The sequence below is a fragment of the Mustelus asterias genome, unplaced genomic scaffold, assembly GCF_964213995.1.
Source record: "Mustelus asterias unplaced genomic scaffold, sMusAst1.hap1.1 HAP1_SCAFFOLD_432, whole genome shotgun sequence".
Taxonomy (NCBI): domain Eukaryota; kingdom Metazoa; phylum Chordata; class Chondrichthyes; order Carcharhiniformes; family Triakidae; genus Mustelus; species Mustelus asterias.
Window position 1 is genome coordinate 131,089 of NW_027590387.1, and position 12,852 is coordinate 143,940.

The window sequence follows — 12,852 nt, forward strand, 5'->3', positions numbered from 1 at the left end:
GACTCTCAGCCAGGGCGAGCTTTTATCTGACGTCCTACCTCATAGAAACTTGTGAACAGAGGGAGATTATTCAGATCTCCGAAAGATCTTTCCAATTAGTCTGCCTCCCACCCCCACATTTTCCTCATAATCCCTGCAAATAATTATTTTTACAAATATAACACCATAAGAAATAAGAACATAGAATTATAGAAACTAGAAGCAGGAGGAGGCCATTCGGCCCCTTGAGCCTGCTCCACCATTCATTATTATCATGGCTGATCATCGAATTCAATATCCTGATCCCTCCTTCCCCCCATATCCCTCGATCCCTTTAGCCCCAAGAGCGATATCTCATTTCTTCTTGAAATCAGACAACGTTTTGGCCTCAACTACTTTCTGTGGGAGTGAATTCCACACATTCACCACCCTCTGGGTGAAGAAATTTCTCCTCACCTCAGTCCTAAAAGGTTTACCCCTTAACCTCAAACTGTGACCCAGGAGTTGGCCATTCGGCCCCTTGAGCCTGCTCTACCATTCAATGGTATCATGGCTGATTCCCTGTTAAAGTTCCGATTGGACCTGCTTCTGCCGTCCTCCCAGATCAGAACAACTCGCTGTGTAAAAAAAATCTGTCTCACCCCTTAGTCCTTCAAGTCTCACTCCAGAGAGTTCAGCACTAGAATCACAGAATCCTACAGTGTAGAAGGAGACCATTTGGCCCATTGAGTCTGCACCGACCACAATCCCACCCGGGCCCTATCCCCACAACTCATAACCCCATGTATTTATCCTAGCTAGTCCCCCTGACACTAAGGGGGAATTTAGCATGGACAATCCACCCAACCTGCACATCTTTGGGCTGTGGGAGGGAACCAAAGCACCAAGAGGAAACCTGCGCAGACTCGGGGGAGAACATGCAGACTTCACACAAACAGTGACCGAAGTCGGGAATCGAACCTGGGTCCCTGGCGCTGTGAGGCAGCAGTGCTAACCACTGTGCCACCGTGCCGGCCCACTAGACTGGTCCTGCCCGCCAGTGCATTACTGAAGGAGTTCTGCACTGTCCGAGATCCCGCCCTTCATTTTAAAAAGTACTTAATTGGCTATAAAGCACTTGGGACGTCCTGAGAGCGTGAAAAGCACTATAGAAATTTAAGTCTCTCTGTACTGAGTCCCTATATTTTGTATTGAAGTTAGTTTTGAAATTGTGCTAATGACTCTAAGGATTTTTTTTGTACATCTTTCTGTTTGGGATGTGAGCTGTCCCAGCAAGGCTGCCTTCCTTGCACATCCCTAAGGAAAAAATACCTTCCCCTTGACTCCAGTTAGCATGCAATGGGGAGTTATGCCTCCTGGTGTTACAAAATCTCCTTGTGTGGGGAAAGAAAGGGTAAGGATTTTTAATGGTTTCAGAGCGGACCTCCCTTGGCCTTGAGTTGGAGGGTGCCTCAGAGATTTGCAGAAGGACCTTCCCAAGAGGAAGATGTTGGGACCAGGTAGGTAGGTTTTAAGGAGCATCTTAAAAGGAGAGATAGAGGTGGAGAGGTTTATGGAGGGAGTTCCAGAGCTTAGGGCCAGGCAGCTGAAGGGTATGGCCACCAATGACGGTGCAATGAAAATGGGAGAGGCCGGAATTTGGGAAGTGCAGAGATTTTGGAAATTTTAAAATAGAAATACTCGGGGACCGGGAGCCATTGTGGGCCATTGTGCAGCCACTGTCTGCTCTTCCCTGAGAAACCTGTTACCCTGCCAGATAGAAGACTCGCGAATTAGTCTCCAATTCCGGAGCTAGTTTCACACAGATCTGGGAACACACAGCAAGGCACAGACTCTGATCGCACAGATCCTCTCTCCACATCTCCCACACCACTGTCAGAATGTCTTTCCTCTTCCAAACTCGGGAGACAGAAGCTTACAATTAGCACTTTGATAGTTTGTGTGTAATTAATGGCTTTTCTTGTGGATGTGGTGTTTCTGAGAGCTCCGCAACACTTAAATACCTCCCCTGAAATCATGCGCTAATTAATTTTTAAACAGCCTCGGAGTCAAAGCAACACTACCCTGACTCTGTTACTTATATGGGCAGGTATTAAAGTATTAAAATAATTGCAGATAAACCAACAGACATTCAAGTAGGTTTTTTATTCATTCGTGGGACATGGGTGTCGCTGGCTGGGCCAGCATTTATTGCCCATCCCTAGTTGTCCCTGGAGGGCAGTTGAGAGTCAACCACGTTGCTGTGGCTCTGGAGTCACATGTAGGCCAGACTGGGTAAGGACGGCAGATTTCCTTCCCTGAAGGACATTAGTGAACTTGGTGGGTTTTTCCGACAATCGATCCTGACTTTATGCTCAGGTCTCTGGAGCGGGGACTTGAACCCACGATCGTCTGCCTTCAGGCCAGAGAGCGACAGAGTAAGTTTGTTCTTTCAGTCAGTTTGTCTTACTTTGTTTCTGTCTTTCTTTCAATTGCAATTATATAGAATGAGAGTAAACGGGGATGCAGCGATTGGGGGATATGCAGCAATCTGGGGGATATGCAACAATCTGGGGGATATGCAGCAATCTGGGGGATATGCAACAATCTGGGGGATATGCAGCAATCTGGGGGATATGCAGAAACCTGGTCGATTCTTAATTCCAGATATTTTTTATCAAATTCAAATTCCACCATCTCCCATGATGGGATTCGAGCCCTGATCCCCAGAACATTAGCTGAGTTTCTGGATTAATAGTCTAGTGATAATACCACTAGGCCATCCCCTCCCCATGACTGTCATAGAATGACTATGGATTGAAAACTAATTCCTAATTGTGTTCAATCATAATAGATCAAATTCACTTAGTTAAATTTCCACCGTGTAGAATCCTTACTTTTTTATTCTTCCATGGGATGTGGGCATCGCTGCCAAGGCCAGCATTTGGTGTTCATTCCTGATTCCCCTCTGAACTGAGTGGCTCGCTGGACCATTAATACACATTTCTCCTCTGAAATTACCTGTAAACCAGATCACGTAAGGATGGTAGATGTTCTTCCCGAAAGGACATTAACAGACCAGATGAGTTTTTACAATTCCAAATTTGTTAATTGGATTTAAATTCCACCAGCTGTTGTGGCTGGACTTGAACCCGTGTCCCCAGAGCATCAGCCTTGGCCTCTAGCCCAGTCACATCACCACAATGTTGCTGTCTCCACAGACCCTTGCATATCCCCCCACATCCCTGCATATTCCCCAGTTTTACTGCATATCCCCCCACATCCCTGCATATCCCCCAGTTTTACTGCATATCCCCCAGATTTCTATATATCCCCCCCAGATCGCTGCATATCCCCCCCAGATCATTGCATATCCCCCAGATTGCTGCATATCCCCCAGATTGCTGCATATCCCCCAGATTGCTGCATATCCCCCAGATTGCTGCATATCCCCCAGATTGCTGCATATCCCCCAGATTGCTGCATATCCCCCAGATTGCTGCATATCCCCAGATTGCTGCATATCCCCCAATCGCTGCATCCCCGTTTACTCTCATTCTACATAATTGCGATTGAAAGAAAGACAGAAACAAAGTTAGACAAACTGACTGAAAGAACAAACTTACTCTGTCGCTCTCTGGCCTAAAGGCAGACGGTCGTGGGTTCAAGTCCCCGCTCCAGAGACCTGAGCATAAAGTTAGGGTTGACTCCAGTGCAGAGCTGATGGAGGACAGATGGTCAAAGCGGGAGGTTTTAAGGGACATTTTAGGAGTCAAGAAAGGTGAAGAGGTTTAGGGAGGGAATTCCAGAGCTCAGGGATCGCATACATATACCTCGTCCTCCCCTCTCCTCTGAACTTGGGTATGGCAATCTAGCGGTTATGGTATAAGATCCGTAACCGGGAGGGAGTTAGTTCATAGCAAATTGGGAAAATGAATTCATTGGAGAGTTGTGGTCTGGTAATGAGGCAGGTACTGAGCAGAGGAGCAGCCTCAGAGTTGCTGTGATCGCCTGAGGGATTGGGGAGGGAGGGGTGGGGGGTGGTCAGACAGGAGCTTCCCATCTCTCTGTTCCTCACAGTTGGCCGGAGTTTTTAATCTGGTTTTTCAGCTCTGTCAGGGGTTCACACGGTCCTCGGTGGAGTGAGGAGTGTGTCTATACTGTGACACATGACCTGCCCACCATCTACAAGACACAAGTCAGGAGGGCAATGGAATACTCTCCACCTGTCTGGATGGGTGCAGCTACAACAACACTCAAGATGTGTTGTGCGGATCCACAAGAGATGGGTGAGATCCTAAATTAATATTTCTCATCAGTATTTACTGTTGAGAAAAGCATGGATGTTAGGGAACTTGGGGAAATAAATAGTGATGTATTGAGGAGTGTACATATTACAGAGAAGGGGGTGCTGGAAGTCTTAAAGCGAATCAAGGTAGCTAAATCCCCAGGATCTGATGAAGTGCATCCCAGGACATTGTGGGAGGCTGGGGAGGAAATTGCGGGTCCCCTAGCAGAGATATTTGAATCATTGATAGTCACAGGTGAGGTGCCTGAAGATTGGAGGGTGGCAAATGTTGTGCCTTTGTTTAACAAGGGCTGAAGGGAAAAGCCTGGGAACTACAGGCCAGTGAGCCTCACATCTGTGGTGGGTAAATTGTTGGAAGGTATTTTGAGAGACAGGATCTACAGGCATTTAGAGAAACAAGGGCTGATTAGGGACAGTCAGCATGGCTTTGTGAGTGGAAAATCATGTCTCACAAATTTGATTGAGTTTTTTGAAGGGGTAACCAGGAAGGTAGATGGAGGCAGTGCAGCTGATGTTGTCTACATGGACTTTAGCAAGGCCTTTGACAAGGTACTGCATGGTAGGTTGTTGCATGAGGTTAAATCTCACGGGATCCAGGGTGAGGTAGCCAAATGGATACAACATTGGCTTGAGACAGAAGACAGGGCGGTTGTAGAGGGTTGTTTTTCAAACTGGAGGCCTGTGACCAGCGGTGTGCCTCGGGGATCGGTGCTGGGTCCACTGTTATTTGTCATTTATATTAATGATTTGGATGAGAATTTAATAAGCATGGTTAGTAAATTTGCAGATGACACCAAAATTAGTGGCATAGTGGACAGTGAAGAAAGATTGCAACGGGATCCTGATCAATTGGGCCAGTGGGCTGATGAATGGCAGATGGAGTTTAACTTAGATAAATGCGAGGTGATGCATGTTCGTAGATCGAACCAGGGCAGGACTTATTCAGTTAATGGTAGGGCGCTGGGGAGAGTTATAGAACAAAGAGATCTAGGGATACAGGTTCATAGCTCCTTAAAAGTGGAGTCACAGGTGGACAGAGTGGTGAAGAAGGCATTCGGTATGCTTGGTTTCATCAGTCAGAACACTGAATACAGGAGTTGGGACGTCTTGTTGAAGTTGTACAAGACATTGGTAAGGCCACACTTGGAATACTGTGTGCAATTCTGGTCACCCTCTTATAGAAAGGATATTATTAAACTAGAAAGAATGCAGAAGAGATTTACTAGGATATTACCGGGACTTGATGGTTTGAGTTATAAGGAGAGGCTGGATAGACTGGGACTTTTTTCTCTGGAGTGTAGGAGGCTGAGGGGATGATCTTGTAGAGATCTATAAAATAATAAGGTGCATAGAGCAGCTGGATAGTCAATATCTTTTCCCAAAGGTAGGGGAGTCTAAAACTAGAGGGCATAGGTTTAAGGTGAGAGGGGAGAGATACAAAAGGGTCCAGAGGGGCAATTTTTTCACACAGAGGGTGGTGTGTCTGGAACAAGCTGTCAGAGGTAGTAGTAGAGGTGGGAACAATTTTGTCTTTTAAAGAGCATTTAGACAGTTACATGGATAAGATGGGTTTAGAGGGATATGGGCCAAACGTGGGCAATTGCTACTAACTTAGGAGTTAAAGAAGGGGCGGCGTGGACAGGTTGGGCCGAAGGATCTGTTTCCATGCTGTAAACCTCTATGACTCTAAGAAGTTTGACACCATCCAGGAGAAAGCAACCCTGCTTGATTGCCTTTCACCACCTTTAACACTCACTCCCTCCACCACTGGCACACAATGGCTGCAGTACAGACCATCTGTAAGATACACTGAAGTAACTCATCAAGGCTCCTTCGACAGCACTTTCCAAACCTGTGACTTTTACCACCTAAAAGGACAAGGGCAGCAGGTGCACGGGAACTCCACCATCTGCAAATACCCCTCCATGCCCACATACCACCCTGACTTGGAAATATATCACAGTTCCTTCAGTGCCACTGGATCAAAATTTTGGAACTCCCTCCCTAGCAGCACTGTGGGTGTACCTACACCACACAACTGCAGTGGTGGAGGAGTTCAAAACTAGGGGTCATAGTTTGAGGATAAAGGGTAAACGTTTTAGAATTGAGGTGAGGAGAATTATTTTCACCTGGAGAGTGGTAAATGTGTGGAATTCACTACCACAGAATGTAGTTGAGGCCAAAATGTCTGACTTCAAGAAGAAATTAGATATAGCTCTTGGGGATAAAGAGATCAATGGATATGGGAGGGCAAGGGGGGAATCAGGATGTTGAATTTGATGATCAGCCATGATCATAATGAATGGTGGAGCAGGTTCGAAGGGCCGAATGGCCTATTCCTGCTTTTAGTTTCTATGTTTCTAAGGTTCAAGAAGGCAGCTCACCACCATCTTCTCAAGGGCAATTAGGAATGGGCAACAAATGCTGGTCCTAGCCAGCGATGCCCACATCCTGTTAAAAAAAATACAAGGCTTCACTGTGATCTGGGTCAGGCTTGGTGGATCTTTTAGCTGTCCATTGTCATTTCTATGCCAGTAATTGGGCTAAAACTCCAACTGTTACCTCACCGTCCTTCAGGGAAAGAGGAAGATGTCATCTCTAACTGGCCCTGTCTACGGAACTCCAGTCTCTAACCACATGGCGACTCTTAATGCCCTCAAGACAACTAGGGCAGGGCAATAAAATGTTGGTCCTCCAAGTGTCATTCACCCCCCCACCCCCTCCTCCCCCCCCCAACCCCCATGACAAATAAATAAGAAAACAAATATGATTAGTAAAACACTACCCTGAAAAAATCCTTCAAGCTTTATTGGCAAGACATAATTCACTGTTGGAAGTCAGTTAGGATGATCTGGAATATGTTGCCTGAAAGGACAATGCAATTAGTTCATTAGTAATTTCCAGATGGAAGTTGGATGAATACTTGAAGGATAAATATTTGCAGGGCTTTGGGGAAGTGAGGAAGCTCTGGGCTCTCCCATCCATTGACTCTGTCTACACTTCCCGCTGCCTCGGCCAAGCAGCCAGCATAATTAAGGACCCCAAGCACCCCGGACATTCTCTCTTCCACCTTCTTCCTTCGGGAAAAAGATACAGAAGTCTGAGATCACGTACCAACCGACTCAAGAACAGCTTCTTCCCTGCTGCCATCAGACTTTTGAATGGACCTACCTCGCACCAAGTTGATCTTTCTCTACACCCTCGCTATGACTGTAACATTACATACTACCATACGGGTGGCACGGTAGCACAATGGTTAGCATGCTGCTTCACAGCGCCAGGGACCCGGCTTGGGTCACTGTCTGTGTGGAGTTTGCACGTTCTCCCTGTGTCTGCGTGGGTTTCCTCCGGGTGCTCTGGTTTCCTCCCACATTCTGAAAGATGTGCTGGTTAGGGTGCATTGACCCGAACAGGCGCCGGACTGTGGCGACTAGGGGAATTTCACAGTAACTTCATTGCAGTGTTAATGTAAGCCTTACTTGTGACTAATAAATAAATACAATTTCTGCACTCTCTCCTTTCCTTCTCTATGAATGGTATGCTTTATCTGTCTAGCAGCAAGAAACAATACTTTTCTCTGTATTCCAGTACATGTGACAATAATAAATCAAATCAAATCAAAGGAAAGAGACTGGGACTTTTTCAGAGGGCTGGCAGAGGCACAAAGGATCGAATGGCCTTTTTCTGTGAAGATTCTCCGATTCTTTGTTACATTTTGCACCAAAACCCAATTCCTTTTTGCTGAGCGATTTGATCATGGTCTGCCAGGCTGCTTGGCAAATGAGAAGCAGATTGATATTATTCACCTGGCAGCTTATCGCCTGGGATTTTGGCACACACTCTGTTTAGAAGACCCGGTGACTATCTAAACCTGTGGCCAAGAAAGAATGACAGCAAAGCAGGCCAGCTCTGAACCATTTCCCAGGCCTGGGCGCGAGCCAGGGCGAAGCTCACTCTATCGACTTTCCTTCCTGCCCTTTATTCTTCCAGCAGACGCTCCAGTCACTGATGTGACATACCCAATCCTGTTCTAAAACTCCAGCTCTAAGACTCTGGCAGAAAGCAAAGGGAGGCGATGGCCTAGTGGTATTATCGCTGGGTTATGAATCTAGAATCTCAGCTAATGACCTGGGTTCGAATCCCGTCATGGCAGATGGTAGAATTTGAATTCAATACAAAATATCTGGAATTAAGAATCTATTGATGACTGTGAAGCCATTGTCAAAAAAACCCCACCTGGTTTACTAATGCCCTTTAGGGAAGGAAATCTGCTGTCCTTACCTGGTCTGGCCAACATGTGACTTCAGAACTGCAGCAATGTGGTTGACTCTCAACTGCCCTCTGAACAATTGCAACTAGGGATGAGCAATAAATGCTAGCCCAGCCAGCGACGCCCGTGTCCCATAAATGATTAAAACAAAACGAACTCACCGAAAATTTGCCTTTTGCCTCGAATTAGATCATCACCCTTCAATGTCCCACGTCCCATCGGTACCCGTTCCTGCTGAAGAGAAGAGGGTTGAACAATAAAAATACTGTGCCACCCTGTACATCACACAGCTCAGTCCTAAACTTGTCGCCAGCTCTGTTGTGTTGGCCTTGGCTCAGCGGGTAACACTTTCCTCCTTGAGGTGGAAGGTCATAAGAACTAGGAGCAGGAGAAGGCCATCTGGCCCCTCGAGCCTGCTCCGCCATTCAATAAGATCATGGCTGGTCTTTTTGTGGACTCAGCTCCACTTACCCGCCCGCTCACCATAACCCTTAATTCCTTTACTGTTCAAAAATTTATCTATCCTTGCCTTAAAAACATTCAATGAGGTAGCCTCAACTGCTTCATTGGGCAGGGAATTCCACAGATTCACAACCCTTTGGGTGAAGAAGTTCCTCCTCAAATCAGTCCTAAATCTGCTCTTCCTTATTTTGAGGCCATGCCCCCTAGTTCTAGTTTCACCCGCCAGTGGAAACAACCTCCCAATCTTATCTATTCCCTTCACAATCTTGTATGTTTCTATAAGATCTCCCCTCATTCTTCTGAATTCCAATGAGTATAGCCCCAGTCTACTCAGTCTCTCCTCACAAGCCAACCCTCTCAACTCTGGAATCAACCTAGTGAATCTCCTCTGCACCCCCTCCAGTGCCAGTATATCCTTTCTCAAGTAAGGAGACTGAGGTCGTGGGTTGAAGTGCTGCTCCAGAGACATGAGCCCAGAAATTTGTGCCGAAACTCTCCATCCTCGTTCGTGGCTGGGATTCTCCGGTGCTGCTGAGGTAAATGGGATTTTATCTGGAACGCCAAATTCTCCACTCTCACTGGCAGCGGAGGGAGCATGGACGAGATCAGAGAATCCGGCCCCTGTGCTGACACTCTCAGCTCCTGGTACTGAGGGAGTGCTGCACTGTCCCGGTGCTGTCCCTTGGTGAGAAATATTAAATCATGGCTCTGCCTGCCTTCTTGGGTAGATACACAAGATCTTACAGCTAGAAGAGCAGGGTGGATCTTCCCGGTGTCCTGGGCCAATACTTATCCCTCAGTCGACAGCACTAGAAGTCCAAATATCTACTCATTATCACATGCCTCTTTGTGGGATCTTGCTGTGCACAAATTGTCTGCCATGTTTTCTGCATTACGACAATGAGTACACTTGATTAAAGAAAGTACTTCATTGGCTGTAAGGTCCTTTGAGCCTTCCTGAGGTTGTCAAAGGCGCTATAGAAATGGAATTCCTTCGTTCTTGCCTGCCCTGCCTAGGGTCCTTGTTTAAAACCTCCAATCTTAAAACACCTCCAACCTTTGCCAGTCATTGTGAAAGGTTAATGGCTTAAATCTGAAACGAGGGATAAGGGCGCAAAGTTGAAATTGAGGTGATAGATCAGCCATGATCTCACAAAATCATAGAATCCTACAGTGCAGAAGGAGGCCATTCAGCCCATCATGTTTGCACCAACCACAATCCCACTCAGGCCTTTTCCCCATAACCCCAGCTAGTCCCCCTGACATTAAGGGGCAATTTAGCATGGTCAATCCACCTTACCTAGTCTTTGGACTGTGGGAGGAAACCGGAGCGCCCGGAGGAAATGCATGGGGAGACACGGGGAGAACATGCAAACTCCACACAGACAGTGACCCAAGCCGGGAATCGAACCCGGGTCCCTGACTCTGTGGGGCAGCAGTGCTAACCACTGTGCCACCGAGCCGCCCATCTCATTAAATGTCAGCGCATTGGTGGGGGGATAATGGTGGCCTCGCAGGAATGTTACTGATTCTATTTGATTTATTATTGTCACATATATTGGGATACAGTGAAATGTATTGTTTCTTGCGCACTACACAGATAAAGCATACTGTTCATAGAGAAGGAAAGGAGAGAGTGCAGAATGTAGTGTTACAGTCACAGCCAGGGTGTAGAGAAAGATCAACTTAGCGTGAGGTAGGTCCATTCAAAAGTCCGATGGAAGCAGGGAAGAAGCTGTTCTTTAGTCGGTTGGCATGGGCTGGTAATACAGAGGCCCAGAATAATACTTTGGGGATATGGGTTCAAATCCCATCACGGCAACTGGTGGAATTTAAATTCAATTAATAAATCTGGAATATAAACCTCGTCTCAGTAACAGTGACCATGAAACTATCATTGATTGTCGGAAAAACCCATCTGGTTCACTAATGTGAACCGGGACTTGATGGATTGAGTTATAAGGAGAGGCTGGATAGATTGGGACTTTTTTCTCTGGAGCGTAGGAGGCTGAGGAGTGACCTTATAGAGGTCTATAAAATAATGAGGGGCAAAGACAAGGTAGATAGTCAATATCTTTTCTCAAAGGTAGGGGAGTCTAAAACTAGAGGGCATAGGTTTAAGGTGAGAGGGGAGAGATACAAAAGTGTCCAGAGGGGCAATTTTTTCACACAGAGAGTGATGGGTGTCTGGAACAAGCTGCCAGAGGTAGTAGTAGAGGCGGGTACAATTTTATCTTTTAAAAAGCATTTAGATAGTTACATGGGTACGATGGGTATAGAGGGATATGGGCCAAATGCGGGCAATTGGGATTTGCTTAGGGGTTTTAAACAAAAAGGGCGGCATGGACAAGTTGGGCCAAAGGGCCTGTTTCCATGCTGTAAACTTCTATGACTCTAATGTCCTTTAGGGAAGGAAATCTGCGATTCTTCCCTGGTCTGGCCTACCTGTGACTCCAGAGCCACAGCAATGTGGTCGACTCTTAACTGCCCTCTGAAATGGCCGAGCGAGACACTCAGTTCAGGGGCAATTAGGGAGGGACAATAAATATTCGCCCAGCCAGTGACACCCACAGCTCATGGAAAAAAGCTGCGGAGCTTTTCCAGGATTCCCTGTTTTTATTTCAGTGTTCTGTCTGGAGACAATACACATCTCTTTAACCTGTGTTGAATGCTCCCTCCACCCACATTGTCTGTACCTTTAAGACCTGGCTGGCTGTAGAGATTCGCATTTTAATTAGTATTCTGTAACTTGATTTCTGTGTCTCTGTGCACTGTTTGAGAGCAGATATCCACTCCATCTGACGAAGGAGCAGTGCTCCGAAAGCTTATGGTATTTGCTACCAAATAAACCTGTTGGACTTTAACCTGGTGTTGTGAGACTTCTTACTGTACTTTATTTCAGATTGCCAGCATCTCAGCATTTTGAGTCTGAGTCTAACATCTGGAATCTGTTAGCTCTGGTTAAAATGATGGGGAGAGTTTTATTCTGACGCTCACTCACAGAACTCTGTTCAGTCTCATCTGGCAACTCCAGATATAATCGGGGGAGTCACAAAGACACACATTTGTCTTCTGTAGAAAAGTCATAGGGGCTCGAAACATCCTCGCTCCACAGAGGCTGCCAGATCTGCTGAGATTTTCCAGCATTTCCTGGTTCTATACACTCACCTTTATTAGCCAGAGCATTGAATTTAGGAGCTTGGATGAGCTGCCATTGTATAAAACACTAGTTAGGCCACATCTAAAGTTTAAAGTTTATTTTATTAGTGTCACCAGTAGGCTTACATTAGCACTGCAATGAAGTTACTGTGAAAATCCCCCAGTTGCCACACTCAGGCACCTGTTCGGGTACACTGAGGGAGAATTTAGCATCGCCTAACCAGCACATCTTTCGGACTGTGGGAGGAAACTGGAGCACCCGGAGGAAACCCACGCAGACACGGGGAGAACGTGCAGACTCAGCACAGACAGTGACCCAAGCCGGAAATCAAACCCGGGTCCCTGGTGTTGTGAGGCGGCGGTGCTAACCACTGTGCCGCCATGCTGGAGTACTGTGGGCAGTTTTGGTTACGATACCAAAGGGACAATCCCAGAGAGAATACAGAGGAGAATTACCTGGATTGGAGAATTTTAGTTCCAAGGGAAGATAGGATAGGGTGGGATTGTTTTCTTTGTAACAGAGGAGGCTGAGAGGAGCTTTAATTGAAGTGGATAAAATTATCAAGATAGGAAGGTCCTTTTTCCCTTGGTTGAGGGGTCTATAACCAGAGGGCATAGGTTTATTGTGAGAGGGAGGAGGTATAGAGGAAGCTCAAGGGGAAATCTTTCCCGAGGGAAATGGATATCAGGAACT

At 46.5% G+C, this 12,852-nt stretch overlaps 1 protein-coding gene across 6 annotated transcripts in view; it reads right to left on the reverse strand.

Moving 5' to 3' along the window:
• LOC144486705 (transmembrane protein 198-like) overlaps positions 1–12,852 on the reverse strand; it is a 251,192-nt gene that overhangs the window by 42,625 nt on the left and 195,715 nt on the right. For 4 of the 6 annotated variants that reach the window (XM_078204709.1, XM_078204707.1, XM_078204711.1 and 1 more), the window contains one exon: positions 8,699–8,771. The exons of 1 other annotated variant lie outside the window; for it this stretch is intronic. The gene's annotated coding sequence lies outside the window, so the exon portion shown is untranslated. The remainder of the gene's footprint in view (positions 1–8,698; positions 8,772–12,852) is intronic. One more of the 6 variants, XM_078204708.1, reaches the window with a different exon arrangement.